The following is a 25,516-nucleotide window of genomic DNA, read 5'->3' as shown; positions in this document are numbered from 1 at the left end:
ATATATGGACACCATCTTGAAATTTGCTACTTATAATCACAGTTTGGAAACGATATAAACAAGGATGAATTAAGGTCTTCACTTTCAGATTCAGGGATTTCCAATTAAAAATTTAGAATATAGTAATAAACCCTTTTTTCTTACAAATTCAAAGATGACAATGGTATGAACAAATTAATAGGTGTTTCTGACTTGCCACAAATTTCCTGTTTTGAACTCAGTTCCCAATGATATATCTCATCAAAGGATTGTTGAAAAGATTTTATTCAGTAGAATTAAAAAAGCAATTTTTCAAACACTTTCCTGACAGGTGGCAACAAGATCATGATAATCTATTGTCAGTTAGAATACGCAGTTTCTGTTTTCAATCTTAACCCAAACATCAATCAACTTTTAAAAAGATGAAAGAGATACTTGAACATGACATCATTTAAACATGCATCATTCTGACCAGGAGTAAGGCGCACTACCGTCAGTGTATGAGGACAGCTGTAAAACTTGCTTGCTCCCATAATTCACTTGTAAAGTGCATGAGGAAATATACAGACACCATCTTGAAATTTGCTACTTTAAATCACAGTTTAGAAAAGTAATAACAAGGATGAATTAGGATCTTCACGTTCCGATTCAGGGATTTCCAGTTTAAATTTTAGATTCTAGTAATAAGCCTGATTTTCTTACAAATTCAAAGATGACAATGGTATGAACAAAGCGATAGGTGTTCCTGGCATTTATTACATTTATTAATGTTTTTAACTCAATTCCCAATAATATTTCTCATCAAAGTATTGTTGATAAGATTTTAATCTATAGAATTAAAAAAACACTTTTTTAAAAACTGTTCTGACCTGTGTCAACAACGTTGTGTTAATCAATTTTCAGTTGGATTACCCAGTTTCTGTTTTCAATCTTAACCCAAACATCGATCAAGCTATAAAAATATGAAAGAGCTGCTTGACCATGACGTGATTTGAATACACAACTTTCTGATATGGATTCAGAAGCACTACAGTTGAATTAAGATCTTCACAATCAGATTCAGTGATTTCCAGTCAAAAATTAAGAATCTGGTAATAAACCCTCTTTTCTTACAAATTCAAAGATGGCAATGGTAAAAATAAATTAATAGGTGCTTATGGCATTAATTACATTTATTAATGTTTGGAACTCAATTCCCAATAACAATTCTTATCAAAGTCCTCTTGAAACGAATATAATCTGTAGAACTAAAAAATGCAGTTTCTTAAACACTGCAGCCTGGTAGCAACAAAGTCGAGTTAACTTTTGTCAAGTTGGACTATGCAGTTACTGTTTTCAATAATAACCCAAACATCAATCAAGATATGAAAAGACATAAAGAGCTGATTGACCTCGACGTGATTTGAACACGCAACCTTCTGATCTGTAGTCAGACACGCTAACGTTGCGCCACGAGGTCAGTTGAAAAGTGTTGTTGCTCCCATACTTCACATGAAAAGTGCATGATAAAATACATGGACACCATCTTGAAATTTGCTACTTATAATCACAGTTTGGAAACGATATAAACAAGGATGAATTAAGGTCTTCACTTTCAGATTCAGGGATTTCCAATTAAAAATTTAGAATATAGTAATAAACCCTTTTTACTTACAAATTCAAAGATGACAATGGTATGAACAAATTAATAGGTGTTTCTGACTTGCCACAAATTTCCTGTTTTGAACTCAGTTCCCAATGATATATCTCATCAAAGGATTGTTGAAAAGATTTTATTCAGTAGAATTAAAAAAGCAATTTTTCAAACACTTTCCTGACAGGTGGCAACAAGATCATGATAATCTATTGTCAGTTAGAATACGCAGTTTCTGTTTTCAATCTTAACCCAAACATCAATCAGCTTTTAAAAAGATGAAAGAGATACTTGAACATGACATCATTTAAACATGCATCATTCTGACCAGGAGTAAGGCGCACTACCGTCAGTGTATGAGGACAGCTGTAAAACTTGCTTGCTCCCATAATTCACTTGTAAAGTGCATGAGGAAATATACAGACACCATCTTGAAATTTGCTACTTTAAATCACAGTTTAGAAAAGTAATAACAAGGATGAATTAGGATCTTCACGTTCCGATTCAGGGATTTCCAGTTTAAATTTTAGATTCTAGTAATAAGCCTGATTTTCTTACAAATTCAAAGATGACAATGGTATGAACAAAGCGATAGGTGTTCCTGGCATTTATTACATTTATTAATGTTTTTAACTCAATTCCCAATAATATTTCTCATCAAAGTATTGTTGATAAGATTTTAATCTATAGAATTAAAAAAACACTTTTTTAAAAACTGTTCTGACCTGTGTCAACAACGTTGTGTTAATCTATTTTCAGTTGGATTACCCAGTTTCTGTTTTCAATCTTAACCCAAACATCGATCAAGCTATAAAAATATGAAAGAGCTGCTTGACCATGACGTGATTTGAATACACAACTTTCTGATATGGATTCAGAAGCACTACAGTTGAATTAAGATCTTCACAATCAGATTCAGTGATTTCCAGTCAAAAATTAAGAATCTGGTAATAAACCCTCTTTTCTTACAAATTCAAAGATGGCAATGGTAAAAATAAATTAATAGGTGCTTATGGCATTAATTACATTTATTAATGTTTGGAACTCAATTCCCAATAACAATTCTTATCAAAGTCCTCTTGAAACGATTATAATCTGTAGAACTAAAAAATGCAGTTTCTTAAACACTGCAGCCTGGTAGCAACAAAGTCGAGTTAACTTTTGTCAAGTTGGACTACGCAGTTGCTGTTTTCAATAATAACCCAAACATCAATCAAGATATGAAAAGACATAAAGATTGACCTCGACGTGATTTGAACACGCAACCTTCTGCTCTGGAGTCAGACGCGCTACCGTTGCGCCACGAGGTCAGTTGAAAAGTGTTGTTGCTCCCATACTTCACATGAAAAGTGCATGATAAAATATTTGGACACCATCTTGAAATTTGCTACTTATAATCACAGTTTGGAAAAGATATAAACAAGGATGAATTAAGGTCTTCACTGTCAGATTCAGGGATTTCCAATTAAAAATTTAGAATATAGTAATAAACCCTTTTTTCTTACAAATTCAAAGATGACAATGGTATGAACAAATTAATAGAAGTTTCTGACTTGCCACAAATTTTCTGTTTTGAACTCAGTTCCCAATGATATATCTCATCAAAGATTGTTGAAAAGATTTTATTCAGTAGAATTAAAAAAGCAATTTTTCAAACACTTTCCTGACAGGTGGCAACAAGATCATGATAATCTATTGTCAGTTAGAATACGCAGTTTCTGTTTTCAATCTTAATCCAAACATCGATCAACTTTTAAAAAGATGAAAGAGATACTTGAACATGACATAATTTAAACATGCATCATTCTGACCAGGAGTAAGGCACACTACCGTCAGTGTATGAGGACAGCTGTAAAACTTGCTTGCTCCCATAATTCACTTGTAAAGTGCATGAGGAAATATACAGACACCATCTTGAAATTTGCTACTTTAAATCACAGTTTAGAAAAGTAATAACAAGGATGAATTAGGATCTTCACGTTCCGATTCAGGGATTTCCAGTTTAAAGTTTAGATTCTAGTAATAAGCCTGATTTTCTTACAAATTCAAAGATGACAATGGTATGAACAAAGCGATAGGTGTTCCTGGCATTTATTACATTTATTAATGTTTTTAACTCAATTCCCAATAATATTTCTCATCAAAGTATTGTTGATAAGATTTTAATCTATAGAATTAAAAAAACACTTTTTTAAAAACTGTTCTGACCTGTGTCAACAACGTTGTGTTAATCAATTTTCAGTTGGATTACCCAGTTTCTGTTTTCAATCTTAACCCAAACATCGATCAAGCTATAAAAATATGAAAGAGCTGCTTGACCATGACGTGATTTGAATACACAACTTTCTGATATGGATTCAGAAGCACTACAGTTGAATTAAGATCTTCACAATCAGATTCAGTGATTTCCAGTCAAAAATTAAGAATCTGGTAATAAACCCTCTTTTCTTACAAATTCAAAGATGGCAATGGTAAAAATAAATTAATAGGTGCTTATGGCATTAATTACATTTATTAATGTTTGGAACTCAATTCCCAATAACAATTCTTATCAAAGTCCTCTTGAAACGATTATAATCTGTAGAACTAAAAAATGCAGTTTCTTAAACACTGCAGCCTGGTAGCAACAAAGTCGAGTTAACTATTGTCAAGTTGGACTATGCAGTTACTGTTTTCAATAATAACCCAAACATCAATCAAGATATGAAAAGACATAAAGAGCTGATTGACCTCGACGTGATTTGAACACGCAACCTTCTGATCTGGAGTCAGACGCGCTAACGTTGCGCCACGAGGTCAGTTGAAAAGTGTTGTTGCTCCCATACTTCACATGAAAAGTGCATGATAAAATATATGGACACCATCTTGAAATTTGCTACTTATAATCACAGTTTGGAAACGATATAAACAAGGATGAATTAAGGTCTTCACTTTCAGATTCAGGGATTTCCAATTAAAAATTAAGAATCTGGTAATAAACCCTCTTTTCTTACAAATTCAAAGATGGCAATGGTAAAAATAAATTAATAGGTGCTTATGGCATTAATTACATTTATTAATGTTTGGAACTCAATTCCCAATAACAATTCTTATCAAAGTCCTCTTGAAACGATTATAATCTGTAGAACTAAAAAATGCAGTTTCTTAAACACTGCAGCCTGGTAGCAACAAAGTCGAGTTAACTATTGTCAAGTTGGACTACGCAGTTACTGTTCTCAATAATAACCCAAACATCAATCAAGATATGAAAAGACATAAAGAGCTGATTGACCCCGACGTGATTTGAACACGCACCCTTGTGATATGGAGTCAGACGCGCTACCATTGCTCCACGAGGTCAGTTGAAAAGTGTTGTTGCTCCCATACTTCACATGAAAAGTGCATGATAAAATATATGGACACGATCTTGAAATTTGTTACTTATAATCACAGTTTGGAAAAGATATAAACAAGGATGAATTAAGGTCTTCACTTTCAGATTCAGGGATTTCCAATTCAAAATTTAGAATGTAGTAATAAACCCTTTTTTCTTACATATTCAAAGATGACAATGGTATGAACAAATTAATAGGTGTTTCTGACTTGCCACAAATTTCCTGTTTTGAACTCAGTTCCCAATGATATATCTCATCAAAGGATTGTTGAAAAGATTTTATTCAGTAGAATTAAAAAAGCAATTTTTCAAACACTTTCCTGACAGGTGGCAACAAGATCATGATAATCTATTGTCAGTTAGAATACGCAGTTTCTGTTTTCAATCTTAACCCAAACATCGATCAACTTTTAAAAAGATGAAAGAGATACTTGAACATGACATAATTGAAACATGCATCATTCTGACCAGGAGTAAGGCGCACTACCGTCAGTGTATGAGGACAGCTGTAAAACTTGCTTGCTCCCATAATTCACTTGTAAAGTGCATGAGGAAATATACAGACACCATCTTGAAATTTGCTACTTTAAATCACAGTTTAGAAAAGTAATAACAAGGATGAATTAGGATCTTCACGTTCCGATTCAGGGATTTCCAGTTTAAAGTTTAGATTCTAGTAATAAGCCTGATTTTCTTACAAATTCAAAGATGACAATGGTATGAACAAAGCGATAGGTGTTCCTGGCATTTATTACATTTATTAATGTTTTTAACTCAATTCCCAATAATATTTCTCATCAAAGTATTGTTGATAAGATTTTAATCTATAGAATTAAAAAAACACTTTTTTAAAAACTGTTCTGACCCGTGTCAACAACGTTGTGTTAATCTATTTTCAGTTGGATTACCCAGTTTCTGTTTTCAATCTTAACCCAAACATCGATCAAGCTATAAAAATATGAAAGAGCTGCTTGACCATGACGTGATTTGAATACACAACTTTCTGATATGGATTCAGAAGCACTACAGTTGAATTAAGATCTTCACAATCAGATTCAGTGATTTCCAGTCAAAAATTAAGAATCTGGTAATAAACCCTCTTTTCTTACAAATTCAAAGATGCCAATGGTAAAAATAAATTAATAGGAGCTTTTGGCATTAATTACATTTATTAATGTTTGGAACTCAATTCCCAATAACAATTCTTATCAAAGTCCTCTTAAAACGATTATAATCTGTAGAACTAAAAAAATGCAGTTTCTTAAACACTGCAGCCTGGTAGCAACAAAGTCGAGTTAACTATTGTCAAGTTGGACTATGCAGTTACTGTTTTCAATAATAACCCAAACATCAATCAAGATATGAAAAGACATAAAGAGCTGATTGACCTCGACGTGATTTGAACACGCAACCTTCTGATCTGGAGTCAGACGCGCTAACGTTGCTCCACGAGGTCAGTAGAAAAGTGTTGTTGCTCCCATACTTCACATGAAAAGTGCATGATAAAATATATGGACACCATCTTGAAATTTGCTACTTATAATCACAGTTTGGAAACGATATAAACAAGGATGAATTAAGGTCTTCACTTTCAGATTCAGGGATTTCCAATTAAAAATTTAGAATATAGTAATAAACCCTTTTTTCTTACAAATTCAAAGATGACAATGGTATGAACAAATTAATAGGTGTTTCTGACTTGCCACAAATTTCCTGTTTTGAACTCAGTTCCCAATGATATATCTCATCAAAGGATTGTTGAAAAGATTTTATTCAGTAGAATTAAAAAAGCAATTTTTCAAACACTTTCCTGACAGGTGGCAACAAGATCATGATAATCTATTGTCAGTTAGAATACGCAGTTTCTGTTTTCAATCTTAACCCAAACATCAATCAACTTTTAAAAAGATGAAAGAGATACTTGAACATGACATCATTTAAACATGCATCATTCTGACCAGGAGTAAGGCACACTACCGTCAGTGTATGAGGACAGCTGTAAAACTTGCTTGCTCCCATAATTCACTTGTAAAGTGCATGAGGAAATATACAGACACCATCTTGAAATTTGCTACTTTAAATCACAGTTTAGAAAAGTAATAACAAGGATGAATTAGGATCTTCACGTTCCGATTCAGGGATTTCCAGTTTAAAGTTTAGATTCTAGTAATAAGCCTGATTTTCTTACAAATTCAAAGATGACAATGGTATGAACAAAGCGATAGGTGTTCCTGGCATTTATTACATTTATTAATGTTTTTAACTCAATTCCCAATAATATTTCTCATCAAAGTATTGTTGATAAGATTTTAATCTATAGAATTAAAAAAACACTTTTTAAAAACTGTTCTGACCTGTGTCAACAACGTTGTGTTAATCTATTTTCAGTTGGATTACCCAGTTTCTGTTTTCAATCTTAACCCAAACATCGATCAAGCTATAAAAATATGAAAGAGCTGCTTTACCATGACGTGATTTGAATACACAACTTTCTGATATGGATTCAGAAGCACTACAGTTGAATTAAGATCTTCACAATCAGATTCAGTGATTTCCAGTCAAAAATTAAGAATCTGGTAATAAACCCTCTTTTCTTACAAATTCAAAGATGGCAATGGTAAAAATAAATTAATAGGAGCTTTTGGCATTAATTACATTTATTAATGTTTGGAACTCAATTCCCAATAACAATTCTTATCAAAGTCCTCTTAAAACGATTATAATCTGTAGAACTAAAAAAATGCAGTTTCTTAAACACTGCAGCCTGGTAGCAACAAAGTCGAGTTAACTTTTGTCAAGTTCGACTACGCAGTTGCTGTTTTCAATAATAACCCAAACATCAATCAAGACATGAAAAGACATAAAGAGCTGATTGACCCCGACGTGATTTGAACACGCAACCTTCTGATCTGGAGTCAGACGCGCTAACGTTGCGCCACGAGGTCAGTTGAAAAGTGTTGTTGCTCCCATACTTCACATGAAAAGTGTATGATAAAATATATGGACACCATCTTGAAATTTGCTACTTATAATCACAGTTTGGAAACGATATAAACAAGGATGAATTAAGGTCTTCACTTTCAGATTCAGGGATTTCCAATTAAAAATTAAGAATCTGGTAATAAACCCTCTTTTCTTACAAATTCAAAGATGGCAATGGTAAAAATAAATTAATAGGTGCTTATGGCATTAATTACATTTATTAATGTTTGGAACTCAATTCCCAATAACAATTCTTATCAAAGTCCTCTTGAAACGATTATAATCTGTAGAACTAAAAAATGCAGTTTCTTAAACACTGCAGCCTGGTAGCAACAAAGTCGAGTTAACTATTGTCAAGTTGGACTATGCAGTTACTGTTTTCAATAATAACCCAAACATCAATCAAGATATGAAAAGACATAAAGAGCTGATTGACCTCGACGTGATTTGAACACGCAACCTTCTGATCTGGAGTCAGACGCGCTAACGTTGCGCCACGAGGTCAGTTGAAAAGTGTTGTTGCTCCCATACTTCACATGAAAAGTGTATGATAAAATATATGGACACCATCTTGAAATTTGCTACTTATAATCACAGTTTGGAAACGATATAAACAAGGATGAATTAAGGTCTTCACTTTCAGATTCAGGGATTTCCAATTAAAAATTAAGAATCTGGTAATAAACCCTCTTTTCTTACAAATTCAAAGATGGCAATGGTAAAAATAAATTAATAGGTGCTTATGGCATTAATTACATTTATTAATGTTTGGAACTCAATTCCCAATAACAATTCTTATCAAAGTCCTCTTGAAACGATTAAAATCTGTAGAACTAAAAAATGCAGTTTCTTAAACACTGCAGCCTGGTAGCAACAAAGTAGAGTTAACTATTGTCAAGTTGGACTACGCAGTTACTGTTCTCAATAATAACCCAAACATCAATCAAGATATGAAAAGACATAAAGAGCTGATTGACCCCGACGTGATTTGAACACGCACCCTTGTGATATGGAGTCAGACGCGCTACCATTGCGCCACGAGGTCAGTTGAAAAGTGTTGTTGCTCCCATACTTCACATGAAAAGTGCATGATAAAATATATGGACACGATCTTGAAATTTGTTACTTATAATCACAGTTTGGAAAAGATATAAACAAGGATGAATTAAGGTCTTCACTTTCAGATTCAGGGATTTCCAATTCAAAATTTAGAATGTAGTAATAAACCCTTTTTTCTTACATATTCAAAGATGACAATGGTATGAACAAATTAATAGGTGTTTCTGACTTGCCATAAATTTCCTGTTTTGAACTCAGTTCCCAATGATATATCTCATCAAAGGATTGTTGAAAAGATTTTATTCAGTAGAATTAAAAAAGCAATTTTTCAAACACTTTCCTGACAGGTGGCAACAAGATCATGATAATCTATTGTCAGTTAGAATACGCAGTTTCTGTTTTCAATCTTAAACAAAACATCAATCAACTTTTAAAAAGATGAAAGAGATACTTGAACATGACATCATTTAAACATGCATCATTCTGACCAGGAGTAAGGCGCACTACCGTCAGTGTATGAGGACAGCTGTAAAACTTGCTTGCTCCCATAATTCACTTGTAAAGTGCATGAGGAAATATACAGACACCATCTTGAAATTTGCTACTTTAAATCACAGTTTAGAAAAGTAATAACAAGGATGAATTAGGATCTTCACGTTCCGATTCAGGGATTTCCAGTTTAAAGTTTAGATTCTAGTAATAAGCCTGATTTTCTTACAAATTCAAAGATGACAATGGTATGAACAAAGCGATAGGTGTTCCTGGCATTTATTACATTTATTAATGTTTTTAACTCAATTCCCAATAATATTTCTCATCAAAGTATTGTTGATAAGATTTTAATCTATAGAATTAAAAAAACACTTTTTTAAAAACTGTTCTGACCTGTGTCAACAACGTTGTGTTAATCTATTTTCAGTTGGATTACCCAGTTTCTGTTTTCAATCTTAACCCAAACATCGATCAAGCTATAAAAATATGAAAGAGCTGCTTTACCATGACGTGATTTGAATACACAACTTTCTGATATGGATTCAGAAGCACTACAGTTGAATTAAGATCTTCACAATCAGATTCAGTGATTTCCAGTCAAAAATTAAGAATCTGGTAATAAACCCTCTTTTCTTACAAATTCAAAGATGGCAATGGTAAAAATAAATTAATAGGAGCTTTTGGCATTAATTACATTTATTAATGTTTGGAACTCAATTCCCAATAACAATTCTTATCAAAGTCCTCTTAAAACGATTATAATCTGTAGAACTAAAAAAATGCAGTTTCTTAAACACTGCAGCCTGGTAGCAACAAAGTCGAGTTAACTTTTGTCAAGTTCGACTACGCAGTTGCTGTTTTCAATAATAACCCAAACATCAATCAAGACATGAAAAGACATAAAGCGCTGATTGACCTCGACGTGATTTGAACACGCAATCTTCTGATCTGGAGTCAGACGCGCTACCGTTGCGCCACGAGGTCATTTGAAAAGTGTTGTTGCTCCCATACTTCACATGAAAAGTGCATGATAAAATATTTGGACACCATCTTGAAATTTGCTACTTATAATCACAGTTTGGAAAAGATATAAACAAGGATGAATTAAGGTCTTCACTGTCAGATTCAGGGATTTCCAATTAAAAATTTAGAATATAGTAATAAACCCTTTTTTCTTACAAATTCAAAGATGACAATGGTATGAACAAATTAATAGGTGTTTCTGACTTGCCACAAATTTTCTGTTTTGAACTCAGTTCCCAATGATATATCTCATCAAAGATTGTTGAAAAGATTTTATTCAGTAGAATTAAAAAAGCAATTTTTCAAACACTTTCCTGACAGGTGGCAACAAGATCATGATAATCTATTGTCAGTTAGAATACGCAGTTTCTGTTTTCAATCTTAACCCAAACATCGATCAACTTTTAAAAAGATGAAAGAGATACTTGAACATGACATAATTTAAACATGCATCATTCTGACCAGGAGTAAGGCACACTACCGTCAGTGTATGAGGACAGCTGTAAAACTTGCTTGCTCCCATAATTCACTTGTAAAGTGCATGAGGAAATATACAGACACCATCTTGAAAATTGCTACTTTAAATCACAGTTTAGAAAAGTAATAACAAGGATGAATTAGGATCTTCACGTTCCGATTCAGGGATTTCCAGTTTAAAGTTTAGATTCTAGTAATAAGCCTGATTTTCTTACAAATTCAAAGATGACAATGGTATGAACAAAGCGATAGGTGTTCCTGGCATTTATTACATTTATTAATGTTTTTAACTCAATTCCCAATAATATTTCTCATCAAAGTATTGTTGATAAGATTTTAATCTATAGAATTAAAAAAACACTTTTTTAAAAACTGTTCTGACCTGTGTCAACAACGTTGTGTTAATCAATTTTCAGTTGGATTACCCAGTTTCTGTTTTCAATCTTAACCCAAACATCGATCAAGCGATAAAAATATGAAAGAGCTGCTTGACCATGACGTGATTTGAATACACAACGTTCTGATATGGATTCAGAAGCACTACAGTTGAATTAAGATCTTCACAATCAGATTCAGTGATTTCCAGTCAAAAATTAAGAATCTGGTAATAAACCCTCTTTTCTTACAAATTCAAAGATGGCAATGGTAAAAATAAATTAATAGGTGCTTATGGCATTAATTACATTTATTAATGTTTGGAACTCAATTCCCAATAACAATTCTTATCAAAGTCCTCTTGAAACGATTATAATCTGTAGAACTAAAAAATGCAGTTTCTTAAACACTGCAGCCTGGTAGCAACAAAGTCGAGTTAACTATTGTCAAGTTGGACTACGCAGTTACTGTTCTCAATAATAACCCAAACATCAATCAAGATATGAAAAGACATAAAGAGCTGATTGACCCCGACGTGATTTGAACACGCACCCTTGTGATATGGAGTCAGACGCGCTAACGTTGCGCCACGAGGTCGGTTGAAAAGTGTTGTTGCTCCCATACTTCACATGAAAAGTGCATGATAAAATATATGGACACGATCTTGAAATTTGTTACTTATAATCACAGTTTGGAAAAGATATAAACAAGGATGAATTAAGGTCTTCACTTTCAGATTCAGGGATTTCCAATTCAAAATTTAGAATGTAGTAATAAACCCTTTTTTCTTACATATTCAAAGATGACAATGGTATGAACAAATTAATAGGTGTTTCTGACTTGCCACAAATTTCCTGTTTTGAACTCAGTTCCCAATGATATATCTCATCAAAGGATTGTTGAAAAGATTTTATTCAGTAGAATTAAAAAAGCAATTTTTCAAACACTTTCCTGACAGGTGGCAACAAGATCATGATAATCTATTGTCAGTTAGAATACGCAGTTTCTGTTTTCAATCTTAACCCAAACATCGATCAACTTTTAAAAAGATGAAAGAGATACTTGAACATGACATAATTGAAACATGCATCATTCTGACCAGGAGTAAGGCGCACTACCGTCAGTGTATGAGGACAGCTGTAAAACTTGCTTGCTCCCATAATTCACTTGTAAAGTGCATGAGGAAATATACAGACACCATCTTGAAATTTGCTACTTTAAATCACAGTTTAGAAAAGTAATAACAAGGATGAATTAGGATCTTCACGTTCCGATTCAGGGATTTCCAGTTTAAAGTTTAGATTCTAGTAATAAGCCTGATTTTCTTACAAATTCAAAGATGACAATGGTATGAACAAAGCGATAGGTGTTCCTGGCATTTATTACATTTATTAATGTTTTTAACTCAATTCCCAATAATATTTCTCATCAAAGTATTGTTGATAAGATTTTAATCTATAGAATTAAAAAAACACTTTTTTAAAAACTGTTCTGACCTGTGTCAACAACGTTGTGTTAATCTATTTTCAGTTGGATTACCCAGTTTCTGTTTTCAATCTTAACCCAAACATCGATCAAGCTATAAAAATATGAAAGAGCTGCTTTACCATGACGTGATTTGAATACACAACTTTCTGATATGGATTCAGAAGCACTACAGTTGAATTAAGATCTTCACAATCAGATTCAGTGATTTCCAGTCAAAAATTAAGAATCTGGTAATAAACCCTCTTTTCTTACAAATTCAAAGATGCCAATGGTAAAAATAAATTAATAGGAGCTTTTGGCATTAATTACATTTATTAATGTTTGGAACTCAATTCCCAATAACAATTCTTATCAAAGTCCTCTTAAAACGATTATAATCTGTAGAACTAAAAAAATGCAGTTTCTTAAACACTGCAGCCTGGTAGCAACAAAGTCGAGTTAACTTTTGTCAAGTTCGACTACGCAGTTGATGTTTTCAATAATAACCCAAACATCAATCAAGACATGAAAAGACATAAAGAGCTGATTGACCTCGACGTGATTTGAACACGCAATCTTCTGATCTGGAGTCAGACGCGCTACCGTTGCGCCACGAGGTCATTTGAAAAGTGTTGTTGCTCCCATACTTCACATGAAAAGTGCATGATAAAATATTTGGACACCATCTTGAAATTTGCTACTTATAATCACAGTTTGGAAAAGATATAAACAAGGATGAATTAAGGTCTTCACTGTCAGATTCAGGGATTTCCAATTAAAAATTTAGAATATAGTAATAAACCCTTTTTTCTTACAAATTCAAAGATGACAATGGTATGAACAAATTAATAGGTGTTTCTGACTTGCCACAAATTTTCTGTTTTGAACTCAGTTCCCAATGATATATCTCATCAAAGATTGTTGAAAAGATTTTATTCAGTAGAATTAAAAAAGCAATTTTTCAAACACTTTCCTGACAGGTGGCAACAAGATCATGATAATCTATTGTCAGTTAGAATACGCAGTTTCTGTTTTCAATCTTAACCCAAACATCGATCAACTTTTAAAAAGATGAAAGAGATACTTGAACATGACATAATTTAAACATGCATCATTCTGACCAGGAGTAAGGCACACTACCGTCAGTGTATGAGGACAGCTGTAAAACTTGCTTGCTTCCATAATTCACTTGTAAAGTGCATGAGGAAATATACAGACACCATCTTGAAAATTGCTACTTTAAATCACAGTTTAGAAAAGTAATAACAAGGATGAATTAGGATCTTCACGTTCCGATTCAGGGATTTCTAGTTTAAAGTTTAGATTCTAGTAATAAGCCTGATTTTCTTACAAATTCAAAGATGACAATGGTATGAACAAAGCGATAGGTGTTCCTGGCATTTATTACATTTATTAATGTTTTTAACTCAATTCCCAATAATATTTCTCATCAAAGTATTGTTGATAAGATTTTAATCTATAGAATTAAAAAAACACTTTTTTTAAAACTGTTCTGACCTGTGTCAACAACGTTGTGTTAATCAATTTTCAGTTGGATTACCCAGTTTCTGTTTTCAATCTTAACCCAAACATCGATCAAGCTATAAAAATATGAAAGAGCTGCTTGACCATGATGTGATTTGAATACACAACTTTCTGATATGGATTCAGAAGCACTACAGTTGAATTAAGATCTTCACAATCAGATTCAGTGATTTCCAGTCAAAAATTAAGAATCTGGTAATAAACCCTCTTTTCTTACAAATTCAAAGATGGCAATGGTAAAAATAAATTAATAGGTGCTTATGGCATTAATTACATTTATTAATGTTTGGAACTCAATTCCCAATAACAATTCTTATCAAAGTCCTCTTGAAACGATTATAATCTGTAGAACTAAAAAATGCAGTTTCTTAAACACTGCAGCCTGGTAGCAACAAAGTCGAGTTAACTATTGTCAAGTTGGACTATGCAGTTACTGTTTTCAATAATAACCCAAACATCAATCAAGATATGAAAAGACATAAGGAGCTGATTGACCTCGACATGATTTGAACACGCAACCTTCTGATCTGGAGTCAGACGCGCTAACATTGCGCCACGAGGTCAGTTGAAAAGTGTTGTTGCTCCCATACTTCACATGAAAAGTGTATGATAAAATATATGGACACCATCTTGAAATTTGCTACTTATAATCACAGTTTGGAAACGATATAAACAAGGATGAATTAAGGTCTTCACTTTCAGATTCAGGGATTTCCAATTAAAAATTAAGAATCTGGTAATAAACCCTCTTTTCTTACAAATTCAAAGATGGCAATGGTAAAAATAAATTAATAGGTGCTTATGGCATTAATTACATTTATTAATGTTTGGAACTCAATTCCCAATAACAATTCTTATCAAAGTCCTCTTGAAACGATTATAATCTGTAGAACTAAAAAATGCAGTTTCTTAAACACTGCAGCCTGGTAGCAACAAAGTCGAGTTAACTATTGTCAAGTTGGACTATGCAGTTACTGTTTTCAATAATAACCCAAACATCAATCAAGATATGAAAAGACATAAAGAGCTGATTGACCTCGACGTAATTTGAACACGCAACATTCTGATCTGGAGTCAGACGCGCCAACGTTGCGCCACGAGGTCAGTTGAAAAGTGTTGTTGCTCCCATACTTCACATGAAAAGTGTATGATAAAATATATGGACACCATCTTGAAATTTGCTACTTATAATCACAGTTTGGAAACGATATAAACAAGGATGAATTAAGGTCTTCACTTTCAGATTCAGGGATTTCCAATTAAAAATTAAGAATCTGGTAATAAACCCTCAATTGTTGAAAAGATTTCATTCAGTAGAATTAAAAAAGCAATTTTTCAAACACTTTCCTGACAGGTGGCAACAAGATCATGATAATCTATTGTCAGTTAGAATACGCAGTTTCTGTTTTCAATCTTAACCCAAACATCGATCAACTTTTAAAAAGATGAAAGAGATACTTGAACATGACATCATTTAAACATGCATCATTCTGACCAGGAGTAAGGCGCACTACCGTCAGTGTATGAGGACAGCTGTAAAACTTGCTTGCTCCCATAATTCACTTGTAAAGTGCATGAGGAAATATACAGACACCATCTTGAAATTTGCTACTTTAAATCACAGTTTAGAAAAGTAATAACAAGGATGAATTAGGATCTTCACGTTCCGATTCAGGGATTTCCAGTTTAAAGTTTAGATTCTTGTAATAAGCCTGATTTTCTTACAAATTCAAAGATGACAATGGTATGAACAAAGCGATAGGTGTTCCTGGCATTTATTACATTTATTAATGTTTTTAACTCAATTCCCAATAATATTTCTCATCAAAGTATTGTTGATAAGATTTTAATCTATAGAATTAAAAAAACACTTTTTTAAAAACTGTTCTGACCTGTGTCAACAACGTTGTGTTAATCTATTTTCAGTTGGATTACCCAGTTTCTGTTTTCAATCTTAACCCAAACATCGATCAAGCTATAAAAATATGAAAGAGCTGCTTGACCATGACGTGATTTGAATACACAACTTTCTGATATGGATTCAGAAGCACTACAGTTGAATTAAGATCTTCACAATCAGATTCAGTGATTTCCAGTCAAAAATTAAGAATCTGGTAATAAACCCTCTTTTCTTACAAATTCAAAGATGGCAATGGTAAAAATAAATTAATAGGTGCTTATGGCATTAATTACATTTATTAATGTTTGGAACTCAATTCCCAATAACAATTCTTATCAAAGTCCTCTTGAAACGATTATAATCTGTAGAACTAAAAAATGCAGTTTCTTAAACACTGCAGCCTGGTAGCAACAAAGTCGAGTTAACTTTTGTCAAGTTGGACTACGCAGTTGCTGTTTTCAATAATAACCCAAACATCAATCAAGATATGAAAAGACATAAAGAGCTGATTGACCTCGACGTGATTTGAACACTCAACCTTCTGATCTGGAGTCAGACGCGCTACCGTTGCGCCACGAGGTCAGTTGAAACGTGTTGTTGCTCCCATACTTCACATGAAAAGTGCATGATAAAATATATGGACACCATCTTGAAATTTGCTACTTATAATCACAGTTTGGAAAAGATATAAACAAGGATGAATTAAGGTCTTCACTTTCAGATTCAGGGATTTCCAATTAAAAATTTAGAATATAGTAATAAACCCTTTTTTCTTACAAATTCAAAGATGACAATGGTATGAACAAATTAATAGGTGTTTCTGACTTGCCACAAATTTCCTGTTTTGAACTCAGTTCCCAATGATATATCTCATAAAAGGATTGTTGAAAAGATTTTATTCAGTAGAATTAAAAAAGCAATTTTTCAAACACTTTCCTGACAGGTGGCAACAAGATCATGATAATCTATTGTCAGTTAGAATACGCAGTTTCTGTTTTCAATCTTAACCCAAACATCGATCAACTTTTAAAAAGATGAAAGAGATACTTGAACATGACATAATTTAAACATGCATCATTCTGACCAGGAGTAAGGCGCACTACCGTCAGTGTATGAGGACAGCTGTAAAACTTGCTTGCTCCCATAATTCACTTGTAAAGTGCATGAGGAAATATACAGACACCATCTTGAAATTTGCTACTTTAAATCACAGTTTAGAAAAGTAATAACAAGGATGAATTAGGATCTTCACGTTCCGATTCAGGGATTTCCAGTTTAAAGTTTAGATTCTAGTAATAAGCCTGATTTTCTTACAAATTCAAAGATGACAATGGTATGAACAAAGCGATAGGTGTTCCTGGCATTTATTACATTTATTAATGTTTTTAACTCAATTCCCAATAATATTTCTCATCAAAGTATTGTTGATAAGATTTTAATCTATAGAATTAAAAAAACACTTTTTTAAAAACTGTTCTGACCTATGTCAACAACGTTGTGTTAATCTATTTTCAGTTGGATTACCCAGTTTCTGTTTTCAATCTTAACCCAAACATCGATCAAGCTATAAAAATATGAAAGAGCTGCTTGACCATGATGAGATTTGAATACACAACTTTCTGATATGGATTCAGAAGCACTACAGTTGAATTAAGATCTTCACAATCAGATTCAGTGATTTCCAGTCAAAAATTAAGAATCTGGTAATAAACCCTCTTTTCTTACAAATTCAAAGATGCCAATGGTAAAAATAAATTAATAGGAGCTTTTGGCATTAATTACATTTATTAATGTTTGGAACTCAATTCCCAATAACAATTCTTATCAAAGTCCTCTTAAAACGATTATAATCTGTAGAACTAAAAAAATGCAGTTTCTTAAACACTGCAGCCTGGTAGCAACAAAGTCGAGTTAACTTTTGTCAAGTTCGACTACGCAGTTGATGTTTTCAATAATAACCCAAACATCAATCAAGACATGAAAAGACATAAAGAGTTGATTGACCTCGACGTGATTTGAACACGCAATCTTCTGATCTGGAGTCAGACGCGCTACCGTTGCGCCACGAGGTCATTTGAAAAGTGTTGTTGCTCCCATACTTCACATGAAAAGTGCATGATAAAATATTTGGACACCATCTTGAAATTTGCTACTTATAATCACAGTTTGGAAAAGATATAAACAAGGATGAATTAAGGTCTTCACTGTCAGATTCAGGGATTTCCAATTAAAAATTTAGAATATAGTAATAAACCCTTTTTTCTTACAAATTCAAAGATGACAATGGTATGAACAAATTAATAGGTGTTTCTGACTTGCCACAAATTTTCTGTTTTGAACTCAGTTCCCAATGATATATCTCATCAAAGATTGTTGAAAAGATTTTATTCAGTAGAATTAAAAAAGCAATTTTTCAAACACTTTCCTGACAGGTGGCAACAAGATCATGATAATCTATTGTCAGTTAGAATACGCAGTTTCTGTTTTCAATCTTAACCCAAACATCGATCAACTTTTAAAAAGATGAAAGAGATACTTGAACATGACATAATTTAAACATGCATCATTCTGACCAGGAGTAAGGCACACTACCGTCAGTGTATGAGGACAGCTGTAAAACTTGCTTGCTTCCATAATTCACTTGTAAAGTGCATGAGGAAATATACAGACACCATCTTGAAAATTGCTACTTTAAATCACAGTTTAGAAAAGTAATAACAAGGATGAATTAGGATCTTCACGTTCCGATTCAGGGATTTCTAGTTTAAAGTTTAGATTCTAGTAATAAGCCTGATTTTCTTACAAATTCAAAGATGACAATGGTATGAACAAAGCGATAGGTGTTCCTGGCATTTATTACATTTATTAATGTTTTTAACTCAATTCCCAATAATATTTCTCATCAAAGTATTGTTGATAAGATTTTAATCTATAGAATTAAAAAAACACTTTTTTTAAAACTGTTCTGACCTGTGTCAACAACGTTGTGTTAATCAATTTTCAGTTGGATTACCCAGTTTCTGTTTTCAATCTTAACCCAAACATCGATCAAGCTATAAAAATATGAAAGAGCTGCTTGACCATGATGTGATTTGAATACACAACTTTCTGATATGGATTCAGAAGCACTACAGTTGAATTAAGATCTTCACAATCAGATTCAGTGATTTCCAGTCAAAAATTAAGAATCTGGTAATAAACCCTCTTTTCTTACAAATTCAAAGATGGCAATGGTAAAAATAAATTAATAGGTGCTTATGGCATTAATTACATTTATTAATGTTTGGAACTCAATTCCCAATAACAATTCTTATCAAAGTCCTCTTGAAACGATTATAATCTGTAGAACTAAAAAATGCAGTTTCTTAAACACTGCAGCCTGGTAGCAACAAAGTCGAGTTAACTATTGTCAAGTTGGACTATGCAGTTACTGTTTTCAATAATAACCCAAACATCAATCAAGATATGAAAAGACATAAGGAGCTGATTGACCTCGACATGATTTGAACACGCAACCTTCTGATCTGGAGTCAGACGCGCTAACATTGCGCCACGAGGTCAGTTGAAAAGTGTTGTTGCTCCCATACTTCACATGAAAAGTGTATGATAAAATATATGGACACCATCTTGAAATTTGATACTTATAATCACAGTTTGGAAACGATATAAACAAGGATGAATTAAGGTCTTCACTTTCAGATTCAGGGATTTCCAATTAAAAATTAAGAATCTGGTAATAAACCCTCTTTTCTTACAAATTCAAAGATGGCAATGGTAAAAATAAATTAATAGGTGCTTATGGCATTAATTACATTTATTAATGTTTGGAACTCAATTCCCAATAACAATTCTTATCAAAGTCCTCTTGAAACGATTATAATCTGTAGAACTAAAAAATGCAGTTTCTTAAACACTGCAGCCTGGTAGCAACAAAGTCGAGTTAACTATTGTCAAGTTGGACTATGCAGTTACTGTTTTCAATAATAACCCAAACATCAATCAAGATATGAAAAGACATAAAGAGCTGATTGACCTCGACGTAATTTGAACACGCAACATTCTGATCTGGAGTCAGACGCGCCAACGTTGCGCCACGAGGTCAGTTGAAAAGTGTTGTTGCTCCCATACTTCACATGAAAAGTGTATGATAAAATATATGGACACCATCTTGAAATTTGCTACTTATAATCACAGTTTGGAAACGATATAAACAAGGATGAATTAAGGTCTTCACTTTCAGATTCAGGGATTTCCAATTAAAAATTAAGAATCTGGTAATAAACCCTCAATTGTTGAAAAGATTTCATTCAGTAGAATTAAAAAAGCAATTTTTCAAACACTTTCCTGACAGGTGGCAACAAGATCATGATAATCTATTGTCAGTTAGAATACGCAGTTTCTGTTTTCAATCTTAACCCAAACATCGATCAACTTTTAAAAAGATGAAAGAGATACTTGAACATGACATCATTTAAACATGCATCATTCTGACCAGGAGTAAGGCGCACTACCGTCAGTGTATGAGGACAGCTGTAAAACTTGCTTGCTCCCATAATTCACTTGTAAAGTGCATGAGGAAATATACAGACACCATCTTGAAATTTGCTACTTTAAATCACAGTTTAGAAAAGTAATAACAAGGATGAATTAGGATCTTCACGTTCCGATTCAGGGATTTCCAGTTTAAAGTTTAGATTCTTGTAATAAGCCTGATTTTCTTACAAATTCAAAGATGACAATGGTATGAACAAAGCGATAGGTGTTCCTGGCATTTATTACATTTATTAATGTTTTTAACTCAATTCCCAATAATATTTCTCATCAAAGTATTGTTGATAAGATTTTAATCTATAGAATTAAAAAAACACTTTTTTAAAAACTGTTCTGACCTGTGTCAACAACGTTGTGTTAATCTATTTTCAGTTGGATTACCCAGTTTCTGTTTTCAATCTTAACCCAAACATCGATCAAGCTATAAAAATATGAAAGAGCTGCTTGACCATGACGTGATTTGAATACACAACTTTCTGATATGGATTCAGAAGCACTACAGTTGAATTAAGATCTTCACAATCAGATTCAGTGATTTCCAGTCAAAAATTAAGAATCTGGTAATAAACCCTCTTTTCTTACAAATTCAAAGATGGCAATGGTAAAAATAAATTAATAGGTGCTTATGGCATTAATTACATTTATTAATGTTTGGAACTCAATTCCCAATAACAATTCTTATCAAAGTCCTCTTGAAACGATTATAATCTGTAGAACTAAAAAATGCAGTTTCTTAAACACTGCAGCCTGGTAGCAACAAAGTCGAGTTAACTTTTGTCAAGTTGGACTACGCAGTTGCTGTTTTCAATAATAACCCAAACATCAATCAAGATATGAAAAGACATAAAGAGCTGATTGACCTCGACGTGATTTGAACACGCAACCTTCTGATCTGGAGTCAGACGCGCTACCGTTGCGCCACGAGGTCAGTTGAAACTTGTTGTTGCTCCCATACTTCACATGAAAAGTGCATGATAAAATATATGGACACCATCTTGAAATTTGCTACTTATAATCACAGTTTGGAAAAGATATAAACAAGGATGAATTAAGGTCTTCACTTTCAGATTCAGGGATTTCCAATTAAAAATTTAGAATATAGTAATAAACCCTTTTTTCTTACAAATTCAAAGATGACAATGGTATGAACAAATTAATAGGTGTTTCTGACTTGCCACAAATTTCCTGTTTTGAACTCAGTTCCCAATGATATATCTCATAAAAGGATTGTTGAAAAGATTTTATTCAGTAGAATTAAAAAAGCAATTTTTCAAACACTTTCCTGACAGGTGGCAACAAGATCATGATAATCTATTGTCAGTTAGAATACGCAGTTTCTGTTTTCAATCTTAACCCAAACATCGATCAACTTTTAAAAAGATGAAAGAGATACTTGAACATGACATAATTTAAACATGCATCATTCTGACCAGGAGTAAGGCGCACTACCGTCAGTGTATGAGGACAGCTGTAAAACTTGCTTGCTCCCATAATTCACTTGTAAAGTGCATGAGGAAATATACAGACACCATCTTGAAATTTGCTACTTTAAATCACAGTTTAGAAAAGTAATAACAAGGATGAATTAGGATCTTCACGTTCCGATTCAGGGATTTCCAGTTTAAAGTTTAGATTCTAGTAATAAGCCTGATTTTCTTACAAATTCAAAGATGACAATGGTATGAACAAAGCGATAGGTGTTCCTGGCATTTATTACATTTATTAATGTTTTTAACTCAATTCCCAATAATATTTCTCATCAAAGTATTGTTGATAAGATTTTAATCTATAGAATTAAAAAAACACTTTTTTAAAAACTGTTCTGACCTATGTCAACAACGTTGTGTTAATCTATTTTCAGTTGGATTACCCAGTTTCTGTTTTCAATCTTAACCCAAACATCGATCAAGCTATAAAAATATGAAAGAGCTGCTTGACCATGATGAGATTTGAATACACAACTTTCTGATATGGATTCAGAAGCACTACAGTTGAATTAAGATCTTCACAATCAGATTCAGTGATTTCCAGTCAAAAGTTAAGAATCTGGTAATAAACCCTCTTTTCTTACAAATTCAAAGATGGCAATGGTAAAAATAAATTAATAGGTAATTAATTACATTTATTAATGTTTGGAACTCAATTCCCAATAACAATTCTTATCAAAGTCCTCTTGAAACGATTATAATCTGTAGAACTAAAAAACGCAGTTTCTTAAACACTGCAGCCTGGTAGCAACAAAGTCGAGTTAACTTTTGTCAAGTTGGACTACGCAGTTGCTGTTTTCAATAATAACCCAAACATCAATCAAGATATGAAAAGACATAAAGAGCTGATTGACCTCGACGTGATTTGAACACACAACCTTCTGATCTGGAGTCAGACGCGCTACCGTTGCGCCACGAGGTCATTTGAAAAGTGTTGTTGCTCCCATACTTCACATGAAAAGTGCATGATAAAATATATGGACACCATCTTGAAATTTGCTACTTATAATCACAGTTTGGAAAAGATATAAACAAGGATGAATTAAGGTCTTCACTTTCAGATTCAGGGATTTCCAATTAAAAATTTAGAATATAGTAATAAACCCTTTTTTCTTACAAATTCAAAGATGACAATGGTATGAACAAATTAATAGGTGTTTCTGACTTGCCACAAATTTTCTGTTTTGAACTCAGTTCCCAATGATATATCTCATCAAAGATTGTTGAAAAGATTTTATTCAGTAGAATTAAAAAAGCAATTTTTCAAAGACTTTCCTGACAGGTGGCAACAAGATCATGATAATCTTTTGTCAGTTAGAATACGAAGTTTCTGTTTTCAATCTTAACCCAAACATCGATCAACTTTTAAAAAGATGAAAGAGATACTTGAACGTGACATAATTTAAACATGCATCATTCTGACCAGGAGTAAGGCGCACTACCGTCAGTGTATGAGGACAGCTGTAAAACTTGCTTGCTCCCATAATTCACTTGTAAAGTGCATGAGGAAATATACAGACACCATCTTGAAATTTGCTACTTTAAATCACAGTTTAGAAAAGTAATAACAAGGATGAATTAGGATCTTCACGTTCCGATTCAGGGATTTCCAGTTTAAAGTTTAGATTCTAGTAATAAGCCTGATTTTCTTACAAATTCAAAGATGACAATGGTATGAACAAAGCGATAGGTGTTTCTGGCATTTATTACATTTATTAATGTTTTTAACTCAATTCCCAATAATATTTCTCATCAAAGTATTGTTGATAAGATTTTAATCTATAGAATTAAAAAAACACTTTTTTAAAAACTGTTCTGACCTGTGTCAACAACATTGTGTTAATATATTTTCAGTTGGATTACCCAGTTTCTGTTTTCAATCTTAACCCAAACATCGATCAAGCTATAAAAATATGAAAGAGCTGTTTGACCATCACGTGATTTGAATACACAACTTTCTGATATGGAATCAGAAGCACTACAGTTGAATTAAGATCTTCACAATCAGATTCAGTGATTTCCAGTCAAAAATTAAGAATCTGGTAATAAACCCTCTTTTCTTACAAATTCAAAGATGGCAATGGTAAAAATAAATTAATAGGTGCTTATGGCATTAATTACATTTATTAATGTTTGGAACTCAATTCCCAATAACAATTCTTATCAAAGTCCTCTTGAAATGATTATAATCTGTAGAACTAAAAAATGCAGTTTCTTAAACACTGCAGCCTGGTAGCAACAAAGTCGAGTTAACTTTTGTCAAGTTGGACTATGCAGTTACTGTTTTCAATAATAACCCAAACATCAATCAAGATATGAAAAGACATAAAGAGCTGATTGACCTCAACGTGATTTGAACACGCAACCTTCTGATCTGGAGTCAGACGCGCTAACGTTGCTCCACGAGGTCAGTTGAAAAGTGTTGTTGCTCCCATACTTCACATGAAAAGTGCATGATAAAATATATGGACACCATCTTGAAATTTGCTACTTATAATCACAGTTTAGAAACGATATAAACAAGGATGAATTAAGGTCTTCACTTAAAGATTCAGGGATTTCCAATTAAAAATTTAGAATATAGTAATAAACCCTTTTTTCTTACAAATTCAAAGATGACAATGGTATGAACAAATTAATAGGTGTTTCTGACTTGCCACAAATTTCCTGTTTTGAACTCAGTTCCCAATGATATATCTCATCAAAGGATTGTTGAAAAGATTTTATTCAGTAGAATTAAAAAAGCAATTTTTCAAACACTTTCCTGACAGGTGGCAACAAGATCATGATAATCTATTGTCAGTTAGAATACGCAGTTTCTGTTTTCAATCTTAACCCAAACATCGATCAACTTTTAAAAAGATGAAAGAGATACTTGAACATGACATAATTTAAACATGCATCATTCTGACCAGGAGTAAGGCACACTACCGTCAGTGTATGAGGACAGCTGTAAAACTTGCTTGCTTCCATAATTCACTTGTAAAGTGCATGAGGAAATATACAGACACCATCTTGAAAATTGCTACTTTAAATCACAGTTTAGAAAAGTAATAACAAGGATGAATTAGGATCTTCACGTTCCGATTCAGGGATTTCTAGTTTAAAGTTTAGATTCTAGTAATAAGCCTGATTTTCTTACAAATTCAAAGATGACAATGGTATGAACAAAG

At 32.8% G+C, this 25,516-nt stretch overlaps 15 non-coding genes across 15 annotated transcripts; all 15 read right to left on the bottom strand.

The window, feature by feature from the left end:
• Positions 1 to 1,366: 1,366 nt before the first annotated feature.
• TRNAC-ACA (transfer RNA cysteine (anticodon ACA)) lies at positions 1,367 to 1,438 on the bottom strand. Its single transcript has one exon. It is a non-coding gene; the product is annotated as a tRNA-Cys (tRNA).
• A 1,412-nt stretch (positions 1,439 to 2,850) lies between these two features.
• Positions 2,851 to 2,922, bottom strand: TRNAW-CCA (transfer RNA tryptophan (anticodon CCA)). The gene has a single exon. It is a non-coding gene; the product is annotated as a tRNA-Trp (tRNA).
• A 1,416-nt stretch (positions 2,923 to 4,338) lies between these two features.
• Positions 4,339 to 4,410, bottom strand: TRNAW-CCA (transfer RNA tryptophan (anticodon CCA)). Its single transcript has one exon. It is a non-coding gene; the product is annotated as a tRNA-Trp (tRNA).
• A 1,959-nt stretch (positions 4,411 to 6,369) lies between these two features.
• On the bottom strand, positions 6,370 to 6,441 carry TRNAW-CCA (transfer RNA tryptophan (anticodon CCA)). Its single transcript has one exon. It is a non-coding gene; the product is annotated as a tRNA-Trp (tRNA).
• Positions 6,442 to 7,858: 1,417 nt separating this feature from the next.
• Positions 7,859 to 7,930, bottom strand: TRNAW-CCA (transfer RNA tryptophan (anticodon CCA)). Its single transcript has one exon. It is a non-coding gene; the product is annotated as a tRNA-Trp (tRNA).
• A 469-nt stretch (positions 7,931 to 8,399) lies between these two features.
• On the bottom strand, positions 8,400 to 8,471 carry TRNAW-CCA (transfer RNA tryptophan (anticodon CCA)). Its single transcript has one exon. It is a non-coding gene; the product is annotated as a tRNA-Trp (tRNA).
• Positions 8,472 to 8,940: 469 nt separating this feature from the next.
• TRNAW-CCA (transfer RNA tryptophan (anticodon CCA)) lies at positions 8,941 to 9,012 on the bottom strand. The gene has a single exon. It is a non-coding gene; the product is annotated as a tRNA-Trp (tRNA).
• A 1,418-nt stretch (positions 9,013 to 10,430) lies between these two features.
• On the bottom strand, positions 10,431 to 10,502 carry TRNAW-CCA (transfer RNA tryptophan (anticodon CCA)). The gene has a single exon. It is a non-coding gene; the product is annotated as a tRNA-Trp (tRNA).
• A 2,906-nt stretch (positions 10,503 to 13,408) lies between these two features.
• TRNAW-CCA (transfer RNA tryptophan (anticodon CCA)) lies at positions 13,409 to 13,480 on the bottom strand. Its single transcript has one exon. It is a non-coding gene; the product is annotated as a tRNA-Trp (tRNA).
• Positions 13,481 to 14,896: 1,416 nt separating this feature from the next.
• Positions 14,897 to 14,968, bottom strand: TRNAW-CCA (transfer RNA tryptophan (anticodon CCA)). The gene has a single exon. It is a non-coding gene; the product is annotated as a tRNA-Trp (tRNA).
• Positions 14,969 to 16,815: 1,847 nt separating this feature from the next.
• On the bottom strand, positions 16,816 to 16,887 carry TRNAW-CCA (transfer RNA tryptophan (anticodon CCA)). Its single transcript has one exon. It is a non-coding gene; the product is annotated as a tRNA-Trp (tRNA).
• A 1,418-nt stretch (positions 16,888 to 18,305) lies between these two features.
• Positions 18,306 to 18,377, bottom strand: TRNAW-CCA (transfer RNA tryptophan (anticodon CCA)). The gene has a single exon. It is a non-coding gene; the product is annotated as a tRNA-Trp (tRNA).
• Positions 18,378 to 19,793: 1,416 nt separating this feature from the next.
• Positions 19,794 to 19,865, bottom strand: TRNAW-CCA (transfer RNA tryptophan (anticodon CCA)). The gene has a single exon. It is a non-coding gene; the product is annotated as a tRNA-Trp (tRNA).
• A 1,847-nt stretch (positions 19,866 to 21,712) lies between these two features.
• TRNAW-CCA (transfer RNA tryptophan (anticodon CCA)) lies at positions 21,713 to 21,784 on the bottom strand. The gene has a single exon. It is a non-coding gene; the product is annotated as a tRNA-Trp (tRNA).
• Positions 21,785 to 23,193: 1,409 nt separating this feature from the next.
• On the bottom strand, positions 23,194 to 23,265 carry TRNAW-CCA (transfer RNA tryptophan (anticodon CCA)). The gene has a single exon. It is a non-coding gene; the product is annotated as a tRNA-Trp (tRNA).
• Between the last annotated feature and the right edge of the window lie 2,251 nt (positions 23,266 to 25,516).

The sequence above is a fragment of the Dendrobates tinctorius genome, unplaced genomic scaffold, assembly GCF_039654945.1.
Source record: "Dendrobates tinctorius isolate UK_male_01 unplaced genomic scaffold, ASM3965494v1 ptg000178l, whole genome shotgun sequence".
In the NCBI taxonomy this organism is placed as follows: Eukaryota; Metazoa; Chordata; class Amphibia; order Anura; family Dendrobatidae; genus Dendrobates; species Dendrobates tinctorius.
The sequence above is the reverse complement of the archived record's forward strand: the minus strand, read 5'-3'. Positions and strand labels throughout refer to the sequence as shown.